General features: G+C 37.0%; 1 protein-coding gene across 1 annotated transcript in view; it reads right to left on the reverse strand.

Annotated features, from left to right (window-relative positions):
• The window catches only part of LOC115219688 (putative uncharacterized protein DDB_G0277255), a 526,870-nt gene that overhangs the window by 238,877 nt on the left and 267,993 nt on the right, over positions 1-20,000 (reverse strand). Inside the window, exon 3 of the mRNA XM_036509471.1 lies at positions 10,525-10,587. The gene's annotated coding sequence lies outside the window, so the exon portion shown is untranslated. The remainder of the gene's footprint in view (positions 1-10,524; positions 10,588-20,000) is intronic.

The raw sequence follows: 20,000 nt of genomic DNA on the forward strand, positions 1-20,000 counted from the left end.
GAGAGTGAGTGAGGTGGTAGAGAAGGAGAGAGACAGACAAAATACGGAGAGAAAGAGAGGTAGAGAGGCAATATTACAACTTGGGAGGGGAAGAGTGAGAAGAAAAGAGAGAGAGAGAAAGAAAGAGAGAGAGAGAGATGGAGAGAGAGAGATGGAGAGAGAGACAGAAAGTGTGTATATGCAAGAGAAAGGTAGAAAGTGCGTATGAGTGAGAAAGATTCAGAGAGACTGTGTGTGAAAAAGGGCAGACAGAAAGAGGGTGTGTGTGTGTGTGTGTGTGTGTGTGTGTGTGTGGTGTGTGTGTGTGTCTGTGTGTATATGAGAGAGAGAGAGAGAGAGAGAGAGAGATAGTGAATGTATTTGTATATGAGGGACAGAGAAAGTGTGCAAGAGAAAAAGAAAGTGCACCAACCAACTAACACGGAGGGAGAAGTGCCAGATATAAAATGCAATATTAATTTTTCATATGTCTTGGGTAAACTAACATTTTTTAACTCATGAATAATAGAGAAACGTAATTACTTGATGGTAGGTGGCGGTGTGGTGTGGTGGTAGTGGTGGTGGTATTGAAGGGCGTGTGACGGCCGGTCCTGTCAGTAGCAATAATGTGTGAGGTTGTTTGTTATGGTGATGTTAACTGTTGTTGTCTAGCTCCAGGCCAGCCTTAATCAAGCAGACCTATGGTCAAAGATATTCCAGCCATGACCACTCAGTCTTTTTCCAATGTGCAGGGAACTAAAGGCCCTATTATCAATGCTCTTTCATTTTAAGATGACAGAATGCAATCTGAGGGAGATTCGGCTGCATATTTCAGCAGGTCAAGCAATTATGCAGAGGCTCCTTTTATAAGCTCATGGTGGCAGTAATGGGTGGTATGAAGTAGGAAGTCATGAAAGAAATGGGGTAGGGTGGTGGAGTGTCTGACCATTATGAGGGTGGTGGTGCAAGACGGTTGTTCATGCTAGTGGTGGTGTGGAGTGGTGATGATATAAGTCTAGAAGGCAAAGTGATAGTGACGATGATGAGGTGTTGTAGTGGTGATGTTAGTGGTAACATTATGGAATGGTTGTTCATGATGGTGATGGAGGTAATGGAATGGCTGGCTTTGTTGTTGTTGTTTAATCCTGACCATTAGACTTACCATTAAAGGCCTTTCAGCCCTGAGAATTCCTTCTTTTTCCTGGTTAGCATATATCTACAATAATATCAGTATCCCAATGTGTTACATTTAAAAAAAAGAAAAACAACAAAAAAACAGTAGGTTGCGATATAAGGAATATTTGGCTGCTATTTTTAGCATGTTGAGCAACCACGCAGCAACTCCCACATTGGACAAAATGGTAATGGTAGTGTCATGTGGGGGTTGTGAGAGTATGGGGGTGGCAAGCAATAAAATTGATAGTGGATAGTGGTATTGGTATGAGGAGGTATTTAAAATGACAGCAGTGGGGGTGGATGGGAGGGAACGGACAAATATCAATGTCTTGCTTATTGGACATGCAGACATACATAAATATATTTTAATGGTGCTTGATAAATAAACAAGCATAGCTGTATATCTTAGAAAAGACAGTGCCAACATACTTAATGTTTAGAGAGAAGGAAATTTAATTAATTAAAACTACATATATAGTGAGGAGAGAAATCCATTAGCTTAATGATAAATTCTGATTAACAAAGTAAAGCAAGGGAGATAACCTTAAAGTTTATATCTATCTATCTATATATCTATATATCTCTCTCTCTCTCTATATATATATATATATATATAAAACAGAGTTTGTGTGTGTGTGTGTGTGTGTGTGTTTTCCTTATGGTTTCAAAAACTGAGTTGCCGATTTTGACGTATCAAAAGATTCAGTAATCTTTTGGCTACCAAATAAAGTATGTGTTTTGCACAATAACTTTTTTCTACTACAAAAATAACCTCGCAATCGAGGCCGGATCACACAATTTTGAGGTCTTTAGCTAAGGGATGCAACTCTGCGTCAATAATCTTTATGTCTTAGATAGAGCATAATGAGAAAATGTTTAAAATACATGGAGTGTTACCAGGGAATGAAACTTCGAAGATATACCGTCAACTTTATTAGTATAATTTAGTAGATAATCTTTTAATGTGAAGTATGTTTGTGTTTTGTTTAGCCCATAGTTGCCTCTGATCTAGCAGACCCATTGCATACTTTTTTCTTCCTGAAATACTGTAAATCTGTGTCTTTCTTTTGATGAAAGGGTGTGTTTTAACAGAGATTTGGCTGCTATTTGTAGGAGCTCAATTTACCACAGAGACACCTCTCTGTGTGTGTGTGTGTGTGTGTGTGTGCATGTGTTTTGTTGTGGTGAAAAAGCACTTTTTCCCAGAATATTTTGCACAATAATTTTTTAAGTAATCTGGACATCTTTCTTACTGCTAACCGTTCAACTTCAAATTACAATTCTTAATTGTTGGAAGTAAGGTAGACTGAGATGTACATATAGTGTTATTGTATAGAGCGGAAGTTCAATACAAAGTTTTGAACTCATTATCTTGTGGTTAGTAATCCATTACCTGAAATTTGAAGCCATTAAGTCTTTAAACATTATTTTACTGGGTTTAGTGTTTGGATTGTCGCCATGATGGAGTATCACCTTCAAAATTTAATTGATCATACTGACCTCAGTACGTATTTCAATCTGGCATTTATTTTATAGATCTCTGCTTGATGAACTGCTAACTTTGAGACATACAGAGACACAATACTCGATTTAACAACAAATGTAAACACACACACACACACATTAGGTGCAAGAATGACTGAGTGGTTGAGAAGTTAGCTTTCCAACCACATGGTTCTATGTTCAGTCCCTCTTGGGCAAGTGTTTTCTACTATAGCCCTAGGCCAACTACAGGCTTGTGACTGAATTTGGTATACAGAAACTGCAGTGTTGTTCATCAGAAAATGACTGAAAAACACCTTTATAAAGAAGAGTCGTTTGCTTCATACTCCTAGTGTGCCAATTCTACCCATAAGAAAGGAACAAATAATACAATGTGGTTGTAGGTCATAACACCCGAGCAATGCTGGGGTGCATTGCTAGTATAAAATAAAAGTCATTTAAAAATAGACAGTGGGCAAAGAGTCTATCCTTTAGTAACAACATTGGTAATATTTTAGCCTAATTAAACTTGTAATATGAAGTATATTGCTGCAAAATATCAGACTCACTACCTGTTACAATCTTACATTCTATATTTAATTTATATTTTGGAGTTGTCACCCCAATATTTTTTGACTAGAATTAATTTCATTAAGCTGATACACTTTTTTTCTTTTCACACAGGGGTAATTCTTAATTCTAGATATTTTTACGAATACATAAACAGAAGTATAAACAGAAATTTTAGAAAATATACACAACTAATCTATCTATTTGAGTGAAAGTATACACCATACAATTAATACCAATATGAGAAAAATACATTACTATAAAGCAGTCACAGGCAACCTGCAGGACTTTCTGAATAGCACACCTAACACAAAAATTACCTTTAATTTTCTAAGTAGTGCAGCTAGCCAGATGATGAACAATGTTTCATGCAACTTACTTCTTGTAAAAGCTCCCCATGCCAAGGCCACCCCTTGTGACTCTCTGCATGAAGAATTTACAGGATATTTAAAGAACACACTATTGTGGGTTCTTACATCATTGTTCGAGCCCTTAAGAGTAAATGAAAAGCTCACAAATAACTGGTTAATGAGGCTCAATATGGTCACTCTGCTTGATAATAGTCAAGAGAGTAAGGGCAGAACCCCATTTTTGAAAAGCCTTTGGGAGAAAAGAATTAAAAATATTATGGGTTGCTGTATTACAAAACAGTATATTTATCTATGGAGTTGCACCCTGGTTCAAATGCTTGCAACAGGCTGGACTGCTCCAAAGGCATTCAGGGCTCAAATGCTAGCTTTAAACCAAGTAAAAGATTAGGCCTGCTATCTAAGGGATTTCGCAATGTCTGTCTAACATAATTTACTGACAGAGCTTGGATATCTATGAGGCTATGGATGGGGGGAAGGGGGGGGGGGCAATTGCCCAAGGTGCTGCATGGTGGTACCAAACCTGAAACCACATGATTATGAAGCAAACTTCTCATTGGCTGTTAATCTGACATACTACTGACAATAGTTAACTGCGGTTCCCTTAGCATGGGAGGTTGGGCATTAAACTAATAATGATAAGATGATGATGATGACAGTTAATATAAGAGAAGAAAAAAATTGAAGCTCTAACACTTGTGAATCAAAGGGTAGACAAAGCTAAGCCGATATCTATCATTGCAGCAGTACAGGAAACAGATAAACTACACATCTAACAACAATGGTTTAGTTCTTAACAACATGACATAGACATTTTTTAATTAGACAGGCTTTGGTGATTGGGCAATGTGCCAAAGAGATGAAGTTTTATTTGCTATTTGGTCCAGGTTATGGGGAACGAAGGGGGAAATGTGGTCTGGATGGCTGGCTTGACAGAATCTCAATAGATGAAGTATGCAATTACTGGACCAGATCATATGACTAAAAGTGAGGACAATAATTCATCAATAATTCATCATCATTCTCATCATCATCACCACAATCATCTTGATGGTGATTATCATCATCATTATCTTCACCATAACCATCACAATCACAGTCATAATCATCACCATCATCCCTGCAAACATATTGAGAGTGCATTATCATCATCATCACTATCATCTGCATTATGATCAGCTACAAATAACAAACTGAATTGAATGGTCATGAGAAACAGCTGCAATGTCATCAGTTTAATATCCGCTTCACCACCTTCCTCTCTGGAATGGGTAAAGAAAGTCTTCAATACAGCATCTTTCTCTCTCTCTCTCTCTCTTTTTCTCTCTTGCTCTCTGAATATCTGAGTCTCAGCCTTGCATTATTTCATCTCTGAAGTCTCATAACTTCTGATGTCTACTCCAATCTACTGACTCATTTCATGTGTCCTTCGCCCAACTTTTAAACAACAACAGCAGCCACCACCACCACCGCTGCTGCCACTGCGACCACCACCACTACCACTAATGTCATCACCACCACCACTAATATTATCACCTCACCACCACAACTACTATTAACATCGCCATCACATTCCCACCTCCCGGTTATTGTATATTGCAATTTGTCCTCATATAAGCCCTGACTAGTCAGAATTATGATCAAAGACATTCCATCTGTGACCATCCCATTCATTTTTCCCCAGACATAATGTATCCAAGACTTATAACATCCAGTATAAACTAATGAGGGTGGGATGGGGGTTCTGCATAGTCACTCAACCAGATTGTAATAGCAATTAAATCAGTCTGAATCCACACACTACAGTCTTATAATATGACACATTGGATACTGTTGTCTGAAGTATTTTATTCTGGAAGAAAAAAATACAGTATGGCCATAACTGGAACAGCTTTGGATCACAGATTTGGAATGACCTGGGACTACACAAAAACAGCTTAATTACCCAGTGTCTCACTATTTAAAGATGGCTGTGTGTGATTTTCAGTGGTATTTGGCGGTTACTTTTAGCAATTTGAGTCGGCACATAGAAGTTCCCTCATGAGCATAAAACTCTAAATGTCACATGTTACATTTGGATAGGGATCCAATTCAGATTCAGGTAACAATTTGTGCCTCATTTACCTAAAAGCATGTCAAAACAAGAAAGGTCACTTTCACACTTTCAGAGTATAGAAAAAAAATATGATGCTACAAACCAAGGGAATCTATGTAGTTGCTTAACTCGCTAAAAATAGCAGCCAAGTTACATTCAAATCCTAACCTGCTATCTTAAGATAGGATACATAGCATAATGTAGTTCTAGATACACTAAAAACACCCTTTTTCTTGATATCAGCATGTACCATATCTCTGCTAATAGTTTTTCCCTATGTAGTTCTGAGCAGACACCATGCCCGATACAGTCACTTCTAATCTAGCAGAATATCCAGAATGAGAGAGAGAGAGAGAGGGGCCAACACAAACATGGGTTTTGTCCCTGAAAGGATAAAAGGCAAAGCGAGATATGACCTCAGGGTGCAGAGAGCTGGAGTAAATATTGCAATGTATTTCATCCATTGTGCTAATGACTCTGCTAACTGAATGCATGTACACAATGTCTGAAATAATATAGTTTTGGGTGGAGCACGTTTGATCATAAGCCTGATCAATAAGATCAGACAAAACAACAACAATATTAGTTTCAAATTTTGGCACAAAGCCAGCAATTCGGAAGGAGGAGTAAGTCAATGACACTGACCCCAGTGTTCAAATGGTACTTAATCTACTGACCCTGAAAGGATGAAAGCCAAAGTCGACCACAGCAGCATTTGAACTCAAAACGTAAAGCCAGTAGAAATACCACTAAGCAGTTTTTCTGGTTTAGTAATGATTCTGCCAGCTCACTGCCTTAGAAACACAACAACAATATTGACATTATTTTTACATCATCCAGCCAACCTCCTACCTCTAACTTGAGCGAGAAGTGCCACCAAAATTTTGTACATTTGGACATTTCCTCTTATTCATATCTGTTAATCCATAACAAAGTTACCAAAAATTTAGGCAACAGATTGAATTTACTACCCAAGATTCTTCACTCCTCATAGCAACTGGATATACTGAACCAGTGCTTTTCAAACTTTTTGCTGGAGTGGAACCCCAAGGAAACATTCCACTGGCTCGGGGAACCCCTGTGCAATAATTTAATAGTCTTATGCACACATATCTGTACAGGAGAATTAAAAATTACTGCTGATTTTAGCAGTTTTGTAACTTCTTGCGGAACCCCTGGACAGTACTGGCGGAACCCTAAGGTTCCGCGGAACCCTGGTTGAAAACCACTGTACTGAACACTTCTAAATGTCTCAAGTTATTTCATACAGCACTTACTATTTGAGCTGCCCCTTAAAAATAATGTTAACAATAATAATAAAAAGGAAGGTCGAGATATCTAATTAGCATAGAAGATTTACAGGAATACAAAGAAGAGGAGAAACAGTCAGAACAGTAACAATAAGAGCAAAAACAACAAAAGTGGGAAGGAAGGAAAGAAGGAAGGAAAGAAAGGAGGAAGGAAGAAGGAAGGAAGAAGGCAAGTAGCATTAACAAAAGAAATGATAACAATAATAAATAGTATGGAAAACAGAAAGAACATAACAATCACCATCAATATCACCATTAGTGCCACTCCCAGCCCCTCATTCATTGTCATCATTAAGATGACAAAGAAGAAGAACAATAACAACAGTAACAAAAAGGCAACAATCACATCTACACAACTAACAGAAACTGAAACAAACAACAACTATATCAGAAACATCACCACCACACCACCACCACCACCACAACATCAACAACAACAGCTATCAGAATGACAATGGCAACAAGACAGTCACCAAAGAAAGACTATTGCATGCAAGATAATAGACTGTTGAAGCCAGACAAAAATGGCTGTTGCTGCCATCCCTATTGATCAATGTTTGACATTGATATTGAAATATGTCATCCAAAATTTAGTGACAAGAAATTGGGTTAGATTTTATAGATAAAGATATATGTTGCTTCTGGTGGTGTCGTGCTAAAATGTTTAACCCTTTCAATACCAACAATACCAACCCATCTGCTGAGACCGACTTCTCGTAAATATATGTGTGGTTTTATATTTAAATTTATATTATATTCATCATCATCATCATCATCATCATCATCATCGTAAAACGGATGTTAAACGATGATGATGATGATGATGATGATGATTTCAATCAGAATCTCATTGCAACGGGAATAACGATGCAAGATTTCAGTTGGTCAGAGATGGGAGTCTTACTAATTGATGAAGGAGTGTCTGCATGGTTGGATGACATGCTAGAAATAATAGTTAGTTGTTCCTCAAGCCACAGCTAAGTATGTTGGAACACACAGATGCACACACACATACACAGACTCATACAGACACGCACATACACAATCATACAGACACACACACACACATGCACACACGTGCACACATACACAGATTCATACAGACACACACATACACAATCATACAGGCACACACACACACACACACACACACACACATGTACACACGTGCACACATACATTAGGAAACATGGTCTTGGATGAACTGTACCAAGAAGAGTGTTTGATGTGTTATAGCAGAAAAAAATCTTTAAGCCTGCTTGTTTAGAGCAGACTTGGAGCAACAGATCACCACGAACAATGCCTTGACAACAAGAGAAACAATAATCAATATATAAAGTTAGAGATAGTTTACTAAATATTTTCTGAAAATTTTGTTATGCTGAAAATTAATTGCAACACACAGTCTTCAGAAATATAATCACAAAATGGTTAAATTGAACTGTTACAAGAAAGTGATTTCAATGTGTATGGAGGGAATAGATGTTTAGATTGCTCTAGTTAAAGAATATTATGTAACAGGTGGAATGGGGTAGATACATAGATGAATAGATAGATAGATAGATAGAGAGAGGGAACAGAGAGAAAGAGAGGGAATCAGAGATATACAGATAAATGGAGAGATTGTGTGTGAGTGTGTGTGTGTTTGTGCGTGTGTGTGTGTGTTTGTGCGTGTGTGTGTGTGTGTGTGTGTGTGTATGCACATACCAAGAAAGGTAGTGAGCATGAAAGGGATACACATCATCATCATCATCATCATTTAACGTCCGCTTTCCATGCTAGCATGGGTTGGACGGTTCAACTGGGGTCTGGGGAGCCCGAAGGCTGCACCAGGCCAGTCAGATCTGGCAGTGTTTCTACAACTGGATGCCCTTCCTAACGCCAACCACTCCGAGAGTGTAGTGGGTGATTTTATGTGCCACCGACACAGGTGCCAGACGAGGCTGGCGAACGGCCATGCTCGGATGGTGTTTTTATGTGCCACCGACACAGGTGCCAGACGAAGCTGGCGAACGGCCACGCTCGGATGGTGTTTTTATGTGCCACCGACACAGGTGCCAGACAAGGCTAGCAGACGACCACACTCGGATGGTGTTTTTATGTGCCACCGACACAGGTGCCAGACAAGGCTAGCAGACGACCACGCTCGGATGGTGTTTTTTTATGTGCCACCGACACAGGTGCCAGACGAGGCTGGCATTTATGAAAATAAATAAACAACAATGGCTAAACAAACATATAACAATATTGACACTCCTAATCAACTATCTGTGGCTGGTTGAAGAAAATGATAGGTAAAACCAGAAGTCCCAGTCAATTTGATTTTGGCAATAAATTTGACTTTACTCTCAGGATAGAGCTGTGACATCAGTAAATATTCTGTGGCTATTCTTAAATTAACTTTAAAATATTGGTTTCAAATTTTGGCACAAGGCCAGCAATTCTGGGTGAGTGAGTAGATTGATTACATCAACCCCACTGCTTCACTTTTATTGTTACCTGCAATGTCTCAAGAACTATTTCTTTTCAACCAGCAAGTTTCTTTAACTTAATTTTGTTAATAGCCTTAATAACTCTACTGAATTAGCAGCAAGGACCAAGACAGCTGACCCCAACTTTTGATCCTACAGGTGATAGATTTTCATTGTCCCATTCATATGTTTCAATAAACAATTCATGATAACAGTACTTCTATGCATTAGTCTATATATAACCACTAAAGCAAAAGGGTAAATATATAATATAGCAACCCACTGCTGGGTATATCTCACTTCATGCATGAAAGTTTTTGAATTGTTCATGCTGCAACACTAACTTGATGCTGACTGGGCACTTTGTCAGCCTTAACTCTTTGAACACACGAGCATGCTTTAGTGGTCGAATGCCACTTGACTATACCCCTTTGAAGACACAAAAGTGGGTGGCCACATGGTTTTATGTTTATGGCTGAAAACAATGATGTTTTTGTCAATTAGTGATTTCATTTGACAATATGACTGGAAGGTACAAAATGATGAAGCCACGTGCTTTGCTTCTTCCAAGGATATAGTCAAATGAAATCATGCCCTTAAGTGGTTCTAAGGATTAAGACTCATATTTTTGAAAGCTTAGTGGCCTCTATGTATATGCATGTGTGTGTGTGCATGTATATATATATACACATCATCATTTAACGTCTGTTTTCCATGCTGGCATGAATTGAATTGCTGGCATGGGTTACACACACACACACACACACACACATATATATATATATATACATACATACAGTCGTATTGATAAATATGCACACACACACGTATTGGCATGGAATGGCAGAATGAGAGCATCAAACAAAAATACTGGTATTTGGTCATTTTCTGAATAAATCCCTTTATGCCCAGGTCAACTTATCTATTTTGCATCTTTCATCATCATCATCATCATCACCTTTTGATATGGTTGAACAGCCAATCCTAGAGGATAATATAGTCGACTAAAACTCATGAAATTGGTTGCAGTTTAATGAACAATATCAGAAGAAGACTAAAGAATAAAAGATTACCATAGATGCGTTGCGTATTGTATGACTTGTATGACAAAAGTATCATGAACTCCTCTTTTGTAACTAAAAACAAAAAAAAAAAAAAGAATGAAATCAACACAATGTGGAACAGGAAGTACATACAAATTATTAAGTCATCTATTTACTAAAAATATATAATTTCCTCTAAATCGATCAATGCAGCAATTTTTTTTTTTAAAGAAAGAAATGGATACAATGAAATCCCTAGCGTTGAGTCATATTTGGCTGTGTTTCTGTAAAAATGTCTGAATGTGGCAAAAACATTCGGACAGGATATAATTCTGCGTGAGTCAACCTGCCATATATAAAGGTTGACTGATGTGTGACTAATGAGTTGTACAGACAAGAAAGGGGTTATTCAAAGGAATGATAGATCATTATAGATCTATATCGGTGATGGTAGGGATTGACCAGACTATGACATCATCGTGTTGAGGAAACAGATGAAGTTACCAGTTCACTCAACAGAGAAATTGATAGTTAAAATTAATATATTACAAGCTGGTGGTCATTTGTTGTATTAATCACATGGCAACTATGTAATTAATATCAGCAACAAGTTGGCCATAATTTGGAGGTTAATGTAATGGTAGTATATAGCAAAGCAATGACATATTAATATATATATTCACACATTAATACAAACACACACACATGCTCACACACACACACACACACACACACACACACACACCACACACACACACACACACACAGATTGTTATGTTATGTCTGTTTTGCTGTATAAATGTAAGTTTGACGGATGCTTATTTGGGGCAATATTTTTATGGCTGGGTGCTCTTCCTGCTACCAACCTTTTCCTAGTATGGGAGTTTTATTCCACTACATCGACTGCGCAGAGCTACAAAATGCAATGTTCACTGGCAATGTAAGCACAGCAACAACCATTTTTCTTTTTTGCAAAGATGATCCCAAATGATAGCTTTCAAGAGACACATCTTTTTCTCTCTCTCTATCTTTCTTCCTCAGACAGACAGACAGACAGACAGACACACACACACACACACACACTCAACCACCACCACCACCACCACCACCACCATCATCATCATCATCATTTAATGTCTGTTTTCCATCCCAGCTTGACAGGAGCTGGAAAGGCTAGGGGCTGCACCAGGTTCTATAATCTGTTTTGGTTTAATTTCTACAGCTGGATGCCCTTCCTAATGCCAACCACATTAGAATGTATGAGTATTTTTTTTTTACATGGCACCATCCCCAGCATTTTTTATGTGGGACCAGCACCCTTACAATGAACTTCTATGCAGCTTTCATCTACTAGTTTCACTCACAAGGTATTGCTCAGCTTATGGCAAAACTAACCATAATATAGTACAGTGGCTGCAAAGCAAAATTTTAATCACACAGCCATGCCAAAAATGTATCTGCGTATCTGCTTCTCTCTCTCTATATATCTATCTATCTATATATATATATGTTCATTTTTGTCCATTTTACCATGATTACATGAGTTAACTCTTTAGCATTCATATTACTCTGTCAAACGTAATGCTTATTTATTTACATTATTTTGAATTAATCATGCATTATCTTGTAGCTTTGAAATTTTATTGAGGTAATTGTATATTCTTAGAATGTCATTGGAGGGTAGATGTGAGAAGCTGGATTTGGCCAGTCTGGACATAAAGCAGAAAAAATATTTGGGCTGGATATGGCTGGTGTGAATGTTAAAACATTAAACATATATTTCCGGTACTGTTTTGTAGCTGGATGTCTTTTTTGTTGTTAAACCTTATCTGCTTTTGTTTTTAAGTAATGGATCTCTTATTCTACACATCTCAGAAGGTGCAAACACAACAGATGATTTGTTGACAAGGGAAATGACAACAACGTCAACACTTGAGGCTTAATTATTTTCAGAGAAGCATGAATGTAAATAACCACATAGGCACCAGGTTTGTTAACCAAACTTTCGTTTGCCTGGTGCAACTGAAGACACTTACCTAAGTGGGACTGAACATGAAAGTGCATGGCTGGGAAGCAAACTTCTAAATCATACAGCCATGCTATTGTCCATTATCATCATCATCATCAAACATTCGCTTTCCATGCTGGCATGGGTTGGATGGTTTGACCAGAGCTGGCTAGGCTAGGGACCACACCAAGCTCCACTGTCTGTTCTGGCATTGTTTCTATGGTTAGATTCCCTTCCTAAAGCTGACCATTCCATAGAGTGTACTTTTTATATGACACCAGTACAAGTGCTTCTAATGTGGCACCAGCAGGAGCACTTTTGATGTGACATTAGTACAGGTATCGATTCTGCTTTGGCAACAGATCTTGTATGCAGCAAGGCACCAGATACCTTGGCCCTATATTTAATACACAAGTAGTCCCCTTGCAATGAAATAGTGCTGGTAGTATGTTTAAGTTAGTATAGTGTAAAAAGATTAATAATCTGACATTTAAGCACTGTCCCAGAAAAAAAGAAATTAAGCTATTTTCAACAATAAGATGCAGGCATGGTTGCATGGTTGCATGGTAAGAAGTTTGCTTCCCAGCCGCATGGTTCTAGGTTCAGTCCCACTGCATGACACCTTGGGCAAGCGTCTTCTATAATAGCTTTGGGTTGACTAAAGCCTTGTGAGTGGATTTAGTATATGGCATCTGAAGGCCCATCAAATATGTATATATGTATATACCTATGCATGTGTATCTTTGTGTCTGTGTTTGTCCCTCACCACTGCTTGACAACCATTGTTGGTGTGTTTACGTCCTTGCAACTTAGTGGTTCGGCAAATAGGACTGATAGAATAAGTGCTAGGCTTTAAAAAAAAATCTTGGGGTCAATTTGTTTGATTAAAACTCTTCAAAGCTATGCCCCATCATGGCAGCAATCAAATAATGGAAACAATTAAAAGAGAAAAGATAATTCAAAAGTAATTTTCTCTTTTTAAATGAGGGGCGGGTCCCAGGACATTAGATTCTTCATCACTTCATAACATATTAACTTATCCATACTCACAACTACTGTATATTTCTGAGACAGACCACCAAAGGTTTACTTGGACTTTCTTTCTGACATATTAATACTGAAATACAGTAAATGGTTTTCACAGTATGATAGAACAATGTCAGTATAGAATTATACTACCATTATTCAAGGATACTATGCTATAGAATTGTAGTATGGCTGTAGCAGTACATGACCATACTATAGTTATTGTAGTTGCTTAAACATAATCATCTACAACTGAGGAAAATATATGACCAAAGTTATTCCAGTTTTGAGCAGCACCTTTTGTCTGATGTCCAATGTGTCCCTTTTTGTGACTTATTTGTTCTTCAGTGTAAAAGATGTCCCCGAGCAAGTCCATATTTCCACTACCATCATACTTTTAAGTTGTTAAACAGCCAGCCAGCCATCCACCCACCCAGCCATCTTCTCTGTCCACTATTCCTGGGAGGGTCTTGTGGGTAGAGTCCTCAAGCATCTCATTCATTGGTTCCTATCAGAGGCAACTGTCAGACTTGTCAGCTGGATTCCCAAGCATAATCAACTGCGACTATGGATATTATCCAACCATGTCACTCGTAAATTGAATGGCAAGGCAATTCTGGAAATACTTGGATTGACACATGCAGCTGCTGTGTATCACAATTAGTGAGTCTAAGATCAGTCAGCTGATAGTTGCAGACAACATGGTGCTACTTGGTTAATCAGAAAGTGATCCCTAGTATGTAAAGAATGTGTTGTCAAAAATATCAGTGTTTATTCATTTAAACTTCTTCATATCTGCCAGCCATGATCTGACTATGATTTTCAGAGAAGGTTTAATAAAACTGAAACATATCCAGAGTTGACTCGCTACTCTGTTTATCAAAGATCAAACTTATGCAACTCTCATTCCATACCAACATTCAATTTCAATTATTTTAATTTCAGTTTGTTTTTCTGAACCAGAATTAATAATTAAGCTAATGGTTTTTTCCTACTCATTACTGATGTAATTTTCATCAAGGATATTTCTTGGTTCATTACACTGAGAACATTGGCACCAACTTAACTACACACACAACACACTCGTGTGTGTGTGAGTGCATGTGTGTGTGTGTGTGAGTGCATGTGTGTGTGTATGTGTGTATGCACATGTCTATCTGCATGTGTTTATAATTATATTTGTTTCCAAGCTAACGACAATGGTTAACTCCTGTTTCGTACACATATTTAATAACCCTATACCACTTTCATTCATTTGACTAACATGAAACATCTGAACAAACCCCGCCATATACGGCTGTAGTAAGCCACTCCCACACATTGAAGACACCTAACAGGGGTTCAGACATGGCTACTTAATTAAGACAGTCATTTCATGACCACATAATTTCATATTCAGTCAAGTGATTTTTACCACACCCTCCAGCAGAACAATACTGTGTGGATGGAATTCACTAGAGGCTTGCAGTATATGTACATACAGGTATGTACTTTGCTGATGTATCTTGACAGAGAATTTAACCATCAGTGACAACACTGATAGAACAATGCTTTCGCTCTTGCCATTGTAAATGTAGTAAACCAGTGATTATATTAGGCGTGGGCAACTTTTTTGAGAAGCCAGCCACATGAGACGTGGCTCATCAGCAGACAGATCACACAGCTAGAAAATAATCCAGGGTAACTTTTCATTAGGCATACCATTCAGAAAGACCCATGGGCCACAGTTTGTTCATTGCTAGATTAGACCATTTGAAATTTGTAACCAATGATACTATTGTATATGATGTTATCGTTGTTTTCTGTCTGGTTTCCAATGAAGCACTAGTTGACTCTTTTTGTGTGTATGTCAAGTGAACATTCTCACACTTTGAAACTATTGATCTTCAGATGAGAAAGGACAGCACCCATAGCTTTTTCATTTATGTTCCTATCACTTAGTCAGCGCAATACCCTTAACACCTTATTTTTAAGGGCTTCTGTGGCCGGTGGGAGGGAGTGAGGAAATTATTTTCAAATATAGTTACAGGTGTGGCTGTGTGCTAAGAGGTTTGCTTTTCAACCACATAGTTCCAGGTTCAATTCCACTGCGTCACCTTGGGCAAGTGTCTTCTACTATAGCTTTGGGCTGTCTAAAGCTTTGAGAGTGGATTTGTTAAATGGAAACTGAAAGGAGCCCATCATACACACACATGCATATATGTTTATATGGATGGGTAGGTGTTTTTGTATTTGTCCTCTACCACTGCTTGACAACTGGTGTAACTTGGTGGTTCAGCAAGAGGGACTGATAGAATAAGTACTGCTTAAAAAACAAGTACTAGGGGTTTGTTTGTTTGACTAAAACCCTTCAGGGTGGTGCCCGAGTATGACAGCAGTCCAGTGAGTGAAACAAGTGAAAGAAAAGACAAAATCAATCAAAGAAGTGGTCCAAGTGCTTATAACAGACAGAATATCATTAAAAGCACTGAAGGACCAGATGATAGTATTAATCTAGATGACACATTAGGTCTGCCATCAAGAACTCAGAATGCAAAGATCCAAAACTAATACTGCGAATTATCGTGTCTGATGCTCTAACAATTTTGCTAGGCCATCCTCTCCATCTCCTTCTTGCAGCTGCTGCAATAACAACAACAATAACTGCTGCTGCCAACATTGCTGCCACTACCACCACCACTACCACATTCATTTTATCCATTTTCCCAAATTGCAATGAATTAGCTCTACATTATGGAATAGCCACCTTCAAAGTAAGGTATCAACATCTATACAGAAGTATCATGGCAAGTTTCCAGTAAGATGAATTAAGATTTAGTTTCAGCCCCTCCCGAAAGTCAATAAATGTGTCAGCTATAATATTAGTCCTTGTGAGGGTCAATTAAATAAAGTACCAGTCAAGTACTGTGAATGATTTAAGTTACTACACTCTTCTCTCAAAATTCATGGTTTTAAAACCATTTTAAAAATCATTTTACTTCTGCTGAGAAAGCATCAACACCACAAACCTTCCAATTCCCTCTCCTATAGGTCTTGTGGCTTTGTACTGAAGTAAGAAATTAATATTATAATGGGAATTGCATGTACCATAGAGTAGGAAATAAGCTCTTAGTAAGTTAATTCAGTGTTCCATTTTCAATTCTTGGTTGATCTAAGTATACAAAATTTTATTATGCCAAAACCAAAGTCATGAATGTCACAACTAACTTTCCTCATCTTCTGCATGTAAGGATTCAAGACAATATGAATGCTCGGCCAGCAAGAAATAGTAAGGAAAACATCCTCAATTTACATCTTGTCTAAAAATAAAGTGTATTTAGTTGTAGATATGCAATCTAAATAAAAGACAAGCTGGTCATTACTGGAATGTTTTTGATTATAGGAGTGGAGCAAGCTTGGGACTAACAACATAAAATTAAGAAACAATTATTATTATAATAAAGAATAAAGAAGATGATGGAAGAGTATTAGCAGAAATGATGAAGTACTTGACTGAATATGTAATGTAATAATGAGCTATCAGACTAAATACATAATTTAATAATGAGCTTATACAGTGCTCAGGTGCACTATAATTGAATGATTTATAGAAGTCAGTCATTTAAAAACAATGGGTTCAGTCCCACTGTATGGCACTTTATAGCACCAGGTCAACCAAACTCTGGTGAGGAGATTTGGTAGACAAAAAAAAAAGAAAGAAATCCATTGTATAAGTATGTGTGCGTGTTTATGTATGTATGTATAAATATATGTATGTATATGTATATCATCATTATCATCTTTTAACTTCTGTTTCTCATGATGACATAGGTTGGACTCAATTTGACCAGAGCTGGCAAGCAGAAGAGGTGCACTAGGTTCCAGTCTGATTTGACTTAGTTTCTACAACTGGAAGCCCTTCCCAATGCCAACCATTTTACAGTGTATGCTGTATATATATATATATATATATATATATATATATATATATATAGATATATATATATATGTATATATACATATATATATATATATATATACATATATATATATATATATATATATATATATATATTATATATATATATATACATATATATATATATATATATATATATATTATATATATATATATATAATATATATATTATATATATATATATTATATATATATTATACATATATATATATACATATATATATATACATATACATATATATATATATATATATATATATATGGATGGATGGATGTATATGAGCATAAGTGTATGAGTGTTTGTAACTCCTTTTCTTGATATTGCACGATTGTTGTAAATGAATGTCATTTGTTTCCAATATTCTGCAAAAGTATGTCTGACCATGGGGAAATATGTTGTTTGGAAACCAGTTGGAATTGGAGACAGGAAGGGCTTCCAGCCATAGAGAATCAGTCTTAATAAACTCCATCCAACCCATGCAAGCATGGAAAAGTGGACTATGTTAATGACGATGAGGGTGATGAATATTCTAGCTTTAAATTAAATCTTTTGTGGCCAACTTTGCTGTTATCACTCATTATCAATATGATATACTAGGGGCCTCAACCTTAAAAAAAATTCTACTTTCTCATAAATTTGTGTCAATGTACCATTCTGAATAATGGTAAATAAATATTCTTTCTAATTTTTAGCACAAGGCTAGTAATTCTGAGGGGAGGGGATAAGTCGATTACATCAACTCCAGTGCACATCTTGTACTTATTTTATTAATACCAAAAGGATGAAAAGCAAAGACAACCTCATCAGCATTTGAACTCGAAAATGTAAAGAGCCAGAAATAAATAATAAAAAAAGGTGGTTGAGTATTGGATTTAATGGTGTCCTTTAATTAAAGTAATTATGTTCTTTAATGTTCTAAGTTAAATTCTTGCTAAGATTAATTAACTTTATCTTTCATCTTTCCATGGTTGATAAAATAAATACCTTGTATGTGGTGTGGATATACAGGGAAGTGGGTCATTCTAATCAACTATATCATTTCCCTTCATATTTATATGGAAAATTCTTATTATGATAAAGAATAAGAAGTATAGTCAGCATGTCTCAGTGGTTGAGATGCCGTTATTGTTGTTGTTGTTTAGCCTCAGGCCAACTTTGATTGAGCAGACAGAATTATGGTCAAAGGCATTCCAGTCAAGCCTAACCCGTCATTTGCAGGATTCCATTATTCAAAGTGTTCATTGTTCTCCCAAAACAGTCAAGATGTGATTTGAGGGAGATTTGTCAACTATTTCTAACAGGTCAAGTGAGATGAGATATAAGAGCAATAGGAGTGATGAGGAGGTTCACTTCTATTCCTCTGAAAACTGATAGCAAAAACAACAACAACAACAAACTACAACCTATCCTTAACAGGATTGCTTGTGTAAGACCAGTGCATATTTAATGCAACGAGAAACAGAGTCTGTTTGATTGCTTTCCTCGCACTTTCTCCCTTCTAGCCTTACTGCAACCCCATTGCTTGTTTGTGTGGTCAGTTCTAATCAGATTAAGTGCACTTCAGACCACACAAATATTATTGAATGACATCAGTGTTTGTATAATTGATTTTTTTGATATTTTATATATATATATATGTATATATATATATATATGAAATCACACATACATATTGTCGAACCAAAGTGGTTGCTGGAGGGAGGGTTTAGCAATACGGTAATCTGTGGTGTTGGTGGTGGTGCGGACCTGTAGGCAGTGTGTAGGTGTGTTGAGGAGGTGGCTGGGGGTGGACATAACATAACACGTTTGTATTAGCATTGGTTATGAAGTTATTTTACTTCTACCTCACACACACACAGATTTTGGGAGAACATACTCCCACCACCTTAATCACACACACACTAATACACATACATCAGCACATACCCATACACACATATTGATTTCTTACCTTGATATACGCTATTATATTTACCTTCCACTCGACAACACTTTGCCTCAATTTAATAAAAGTGTTGTTGTTGTCTAACACAGGTCATTCATAAATGAGCAAAGACTTTCCAACCCCGACCATTTATCTTTTTTTTTTTTTTTTATTCAGCTGTAATGTACCTAGGACTATATTATTCAGTATATAATAGCCCCTCTTCAAATGGTAGGATGTGATTTAAGGGAAATCAGGCTATTATTTGCAGCAGGTCAAGCACTCACTCAGAGATTTCCTCATTGGCTACAATAAAAGTATTTGCTTTCTATAACTTAAATATACACCTACCTGATAAGTAAAATCAAAATTGTAAATAGCATTCTATCTCCTGCATTATTACTAAGGATAAGATGTATATCACATCTACAGTTACTCTTACAGCTTCAGTTTACCCAAAGTTACTTCTTTTATGCAGCACTCTATCAAATACTCCTCGGAAATCAGAAAGCTTTTATGTAGTCACTGGATCTATACAATATAACCTAACAATATAAGGTGGCGAGCTGGCAGAAACATTAGCACACCA

The sequence above is a fragment of the Octopus sinensis genome, linkage group LG15 (genome assembly GCF_006345805.1).
Source record: "Octopus sinensis linkage group LG15, ASM634580v1, whole genome shotgun sequence".
NCBI lineage: Eukaryota > Metazoa > Mollusca > Cephalopoda > Octopoda > Octopodidae > Octopus > Octopus sinensis.